This window comes from Seriola aureovittata, chromosome 4 (assembly GCF_021018895.1).
Source record: "Seriola aureovittata isolate HTS-2021-v1 ecotype China chromosome 4, ASM2101889v1, whole genome shotgun sequence".
Taxonomy (NCBI): Eukaryota; Metazoa; Chordata; class Actinopteri; order Carangiformes; family Carangidae; genus Seriola; species Seriola aureovittata.
In genome coordinates, this window is record NC_079367.1 from 16801611 (window position 1) to 16807610 (window position 6000).

The following is a 6000-nucleotide window of genomic DNA, read 5'->3' on the forward strand; positions in this document are numbered from 1 at the left end:
TGGCTCTATTGGTAGCTGCCTAGACAGAAGCCGTCAGGGCGAGTGAAGGGAAACAAGTGGATGAAGTGTGTTCTCCTTGCATGGTTTGACACATTTTTAAGGGCAAGCTGTGGACGAAGTGAGCAAAACAATTCATGACAGAGGACCAACAAGAAAAATACGTACTGTCTCTCTACTGGTTGGTTCAGTTTGTGTTTGCTGTTCCACAGTTGGTGCAGTGTGGCTCTGTTTGTCGGTTGTCCCTTCACAAATTAAATAATTTTGCATTTAATTCAGCACCTATGATCCTGCTGTTTGGGCTCAGACGACCTGTCTAAAGTTCTCTTAGTTGTCTCATGTTGTTTTGAAAAAAAGTGCTGATGACAGGAATCGTTTCATAGCTGTCAAAGTGCTAATAACTGGCCTTCAACTTAATAGGACCAACCGTAGCAGTGTAGTGAGCAGTTCCACAGTTCATTAAATATTTGCATTCATTTGTCTACATCCTGTACTTCTCATTTGGCTATATCTGTACCTTAAGTCTGTCCTTTTATGCTTCTTGACAGCCCCGACCTGTTTATGGCTCCCAGCCCAAAGCGCATTGTGTTTTTTTTCCGACGCCATAAATCTTTCAAAATAGCCATAAAATTTAAAATCAAGAACATCAGTGATGTATAGTTTAATATTGAGAAAACTGAGTGATGTAGTTTTTGGCAAACATTACAGCAGGAGTAAATTGTGTATTTTTTTTGGACTATCTTTAGCCAAGGACTTGAGGCGAGATTGAATCCTGAATTTACAGCCAGGACTGACTTCACTTGACTTTACTTGTATCAGTTATCGACTGAGAAGTCGATAATGAAAATAATCATTAGTTGCAGCTCTACTCGTTAGCCGGATCAGTTCATTGTTGGGTTTTGGTCTTTTCAGATCGTGTTGATAGTAAGAAAAATGTAGAATATGACCAGGGTTGTCCCTCAAATTAATGTAAGTGGTCCCTTCTAAGTTGACCGAAGTTACTGCATGGTTTAACAAATCAGTTTTCGTTGTCACCAGACCAACAAAACATACAGTTTGTTAAAGATAAATGGCGATGCATCTCTTAACTTCAGTTTGATGTTTTTGTAGTTGCAGAAACTGGAGAATATAATGCTTAAACAAAGGTTTTCTCTGTTGTGGAGTAACAATATTTTTACATCTGTCAGCATGTCCATTAATTTTGTTGTTAGAGTAGGTGTGTGTGTGTGTGTGTGTGTGTGTGTGTGTGTGTGTGTGTGTGTGTGTGTGTGTGTGTGTGTGTGTGTGTGTGTGTGTGTGTGTAACCGATTAAGATGTACACGAGTGTTAAAGCGTGGGAAAGTGATAAGATCAAAGCGCAGAGGGTCAAGATGGAAAGTCTGCCCTCAGCTAAGCTCTGCAACGTCCTTTCACACCTGCCAGCTCTCTTTCTCTCTCTGTGTAACTGTCTCTCTCTCGCTTTCTCTCTCTGTGTCTGTCTCTCTCTCTCTCTCTGTCTGTCTCTCTCTCTCTCTCTCTCTCTCTCTCTCTCTGCGTCTGTCTTACTCTCTCTGTCTCGTAGGCATCAGTTTATTGTTGACTTGACGTGATGTAACAGACCAGAACTGCAAGGATTTGAGTGTAAACAGCAGTTTATTTCTGTTTGTCCATCCCTTATTTATGCGTGTTACTCTTCTAAATGCTCTAGAGACTGTTGTAAGAAAACAGAAGTCTACATGCACAATCTTACTAAATTACTTTGAATGAGCAGATAAAAGGGTTCAGTTTCAGGGAACACATGATAAGGAAATGAATGGCCTCATTTCTGCATCATAAGCCTATTTTACTGTCACCCAGGTGATTTTTCCCCACCATTGGCCCTACCACTGTGTGTGTATGATAACACCAGTTTGCTCCCGCTCTTGTTACCTTTCTGATGCATGTGTATAGAATTAACACACCTGTCAGTGCTGTGGCAAATATAAGACAGATGCATAAAGAAGTCAGTGTACCAGGTTGACAAGGATAACTTAACAAAGTTAATAAGTGGAGTGTGGTGTTAAACATGCCTATAACATATTTTATCTTATGAAATTCAAAAGTCAATAACTATGGCTAGATTAACCCTTTAGTGGGCCTTGGGGCGAAGATTTGTTTTTGCTTCCTCATAGACACTATATTGTATATTGTGTTGTATATTCTATGTAAGTGGTGCAAATTCCCTTACAAACATACATGTAGTTGCATCACCAAAATTAATTAAAGTGATGTGAGCCGGGGACTTTTGGGGCCTTGAGAATCTGGGGCCCCAGGGCAGTAACCCACTTTGCCCACTTTCCAGTCCTAATAGGAACCATCCTGAGGCAGTGATTGTTCACAAAGTAGTAGTAAAAGATCTAAATATTGTTGACAGTCACAGTGGTTAAAAATGAACATCATAAATGAAACTTTTAGTCAAGTAATTAATATCAAAATGAACAAATATTTATAATTAGCCAGAATATACTCTGTTCAACTGTGTGGATTTATACATACATGTATACGTATGAGAGAAAGAGAGAGTAAGACTTAGTTGGCAGGCCAGACTTTTGGCATTAATGAACCATGGAAAGTCACAAACTAGTTTGCCCCACTGAAAACTTTGCCAGGATACAGGAAATGCAGCAGTATGTGATCCTCTAATGATAACATCTTTAATTGTGACCACTGGGTGTCACTAGATATCTCTGATCAATATCTCTGTACAAGCCACAACCAGATTCATCTAAGTCTTTAATATATTCAAATACAAATGATAAATATTAATCCTTTACTGAGCTGTCCAAATTTCTTTCTTCTCGTTATGCTTGAGGAACACAGTTGAAGTCAGAAAGTGTGTTTGTGTGTCACCCACTGTGGAGCGAGATCAAGCGGGTCTCTAGGTTGGTCCCATAGAGGACGCCTCCAGCGGCAGCCATCTTGGAAGTGGTGGTATCGCCCTGGCACGGTATGTTTTTGTCTGCGGGCGTTTTGTCTGCCTCAGAATCGCATCGTTCCCCATCTCCAATTTCTTTTTTCCTTTCTCTTTTTCAATCTCATCCTCTTTCTCCCCCATCTCCCTTGCCTCCCTCCTTCTCAGCCATGCAAATAGTCTCATTTGCAAATGTGGAAAAACAAGTAGATGGAGAAAAAAAAAAAAGAGAGAGAAATGGAGAGATGAACCTCCAGCCGAAGAAGGAGCCCCCCTACACACAACACCTCCGCCCCTCACCCCATCCTCTCGTTATCCTCCCCAGCTCATTTGAATAAATTAACACCCCTTGATGTCTAGTGTGCACATGCACGTACTCTCATGAAAAAACACACATTCGCAAGCACGTACAAACTCACGCAAACACACACACACACAGATGAATACACACGCACGCACACTCGACTGTAGGGTAGAAGAGCAGTCAGAAATATATGTCCTGTGCTTTGCTGCCATGTAGACACGCACACGCGCACATCCTCTGATGTGCTGATACACTCTCACACATCTGCCACAACAATCACGCATGCTTGGTTAAAGATAAACACACTCCATTGGTCGGCGCCTTCCTGTTAATGTACTGCAGCATGGTGGTGCGAGGTTCATTATTTGCCTAATGCGGAGGCTTGTTCACACACAGCAGCATGCAGAGCTAGCCAGGCGGCCCCACCGAAGAAAAAGGGGTTCTGTACCACGCATCTCGGCTTTGACTGCGTTCAGGACTGACACTTCACACGACCTGCGGTTTTTGGGTTTTTAAAGTCCATCTCCACCGCCATGATGTGGTTTTTAAAGGATCATAACTCCTCCGTTTGACCCCCCCTCACTCCCCCACCCCGAATGATTTACCCTGCAGCTCCTCCAATTCACAATCCACCATCATCATCCCTGACCTTGCACAGAGCTCAGCAGCAGCACCATGTGCCCTCACCCTCTCCTAATTCTGACCTTGCCAAGGTTTCATTGGGCTGGGGGCTGTGCATTAATACTGGATGCATTAGCGTTAATATGATCCTAGCATGTAGTCAGTGCCTGAGGGTAGCTGTGATTGTCTGAGCATTAACATTAACATCCACATTAACTTATCTGCCTCATCACTCTCTCTCTGTCTGCCCCTCACCCTTCCCTCTGCGTGCTCCGCTTCTCTCCCCTGCCCTTGCTCACCCGTTTTCATCCTCAGTCAACAAACTATCTTCCTCCTGCTGTCCTCCTCCCCTCGCTTCCTACCTCCTTCCCTATCTCCAGGCAACGATGGAGCGGAGTGATGGAGATGAGTCACATGGTGCTGTGGTTTTTTTTTTTTTTTTTTTTAGTGGTGTGGTGGCAGCCTGTCCTGGGTCCTGTCCTCAGTGAGAGTCAACTAGAGCTGTCTGGGAGCTGCTTGCCTTTTCTCTGGCCTGGCTGGCCCAGCTCAGCCTGTCAGCCCCCATGATGATCACTGGCTGACATACAGTACAACCTGCTTGGTGCTGTCAGGCCGACTCACATCAGCCCCTTAACCAGCTTGCCACGCTGCCTTTTGAAGTCCTGACAGAGACTTCGTGCGTTTTGCCATACGGGGCTGCTGGGTGGAGCTTCGGCACATGAGGTTGCTTGGTTTGAGTGTCAAGGTGTTGGATGCAAGTGATATGACCAGTTTGTCATTGGGAGACGAGGAAGAGTATTGAGGTGCAGATTACACGATGAACAGACAGGTTATATTCCCCGAGGGCTGTCACATTTAAATAGTGCCCACGTCACTCAGCATGCACTATAGGCAGCACTTTTAAACTTGAATTATGGTTTGAGGCTGGGGAAGTGCATAAAGCTGAAAAATGCATTCATCTGTAAAAAAAAAAAAAAAAAAAGAATTCAAGTACACATCTGGATGTACAGAATACATTATGGAAGTACTCCTGTGCACTCTCTCTGTTTATATCCCTGTCGTTGTGTGGTGTTTGTGTGTCTGCATGTTTGTGGGTCTGCTTGAGAGAGAGAGTGTGGGTGCGTGGGTGTGTGGCTGCGTGGGTGCGTGTGTGTGTGTGTGCGTGGGTGCGTGTGTGTGTGTGTGTGTGTGTGTTTCCACCTGTTACATAATAGAGAGAGTGGAGGCACAGTGTGCTGCCTTGCCTGCCACACTTCAGTGGGAGTGAGAGAGGCCACAGCTTGCCTCAGCTCGATTCCACAACCAGGACTACTTTTTGGTTACGGCGCTCAAAGCAACACATTACACACCAGAGAGAGAGAGGCAGAGAAAGAGTGATGGCGGAGGTTAGAAAGGGAGTTTGTGTTAAGTAGAAGGTGTTTGATGTCAGATAAGTGTGAACAAGTGGACAACGAGTGGAGTCTCTCTGGCTGGTCTGAAATTGAATGAACAGCAATCGGCCGTGCTTTGGTGTTTATTTTACTGTGTGTTGAAAATTCAGGTGATGAACCGGACGACGGCTCTGAGCCCTAGCAGGGCTGAAATGTTAGAGGATGTGCAGTCCGGTTGATTGTTTTTTTTTTTTCTTCTAATAATTGATTTAGAGTAAAATATAAAGACTTAAAACTAGTTTGATAAGAAATGTATTTTCCTTAGAAAAGTATATTTATGAGATAAAAGCACGGTTCAGAAGATGAACAACACTTGTCTGTAGATCAGTCAGCATGTACTGACACTGCATCAGGTGGGGCACACACTCGTTGGGGGCACGCACTGTTTTGGATATTTAAATCACGGGCTTAACAAGGTAAGGCTAGTTCTGAGGTTTAGATAGTGTCCTGCTCAGGTGCTGAGCTGCAGTGTAAATCCATGCAAAGCAGACTCGTGTGACTGCAGAGCTTGCAGCCTCCTTCTTCACACCTCTCTTTTACTAACAGTGTAAGTCTAAGATTTTGGTAGCCCTTATTAGGCCATATTTATCTGAGAATTTTAGTTATGTTTTTAATCCAACTACATAGTTGAGATAGATGATAATACAAGGAGTTTTATTCAGAGAGCAACCAAAAAAGTTGACCCCTAATGAATGCATCTGATCTTTGCCCCCCTAAGT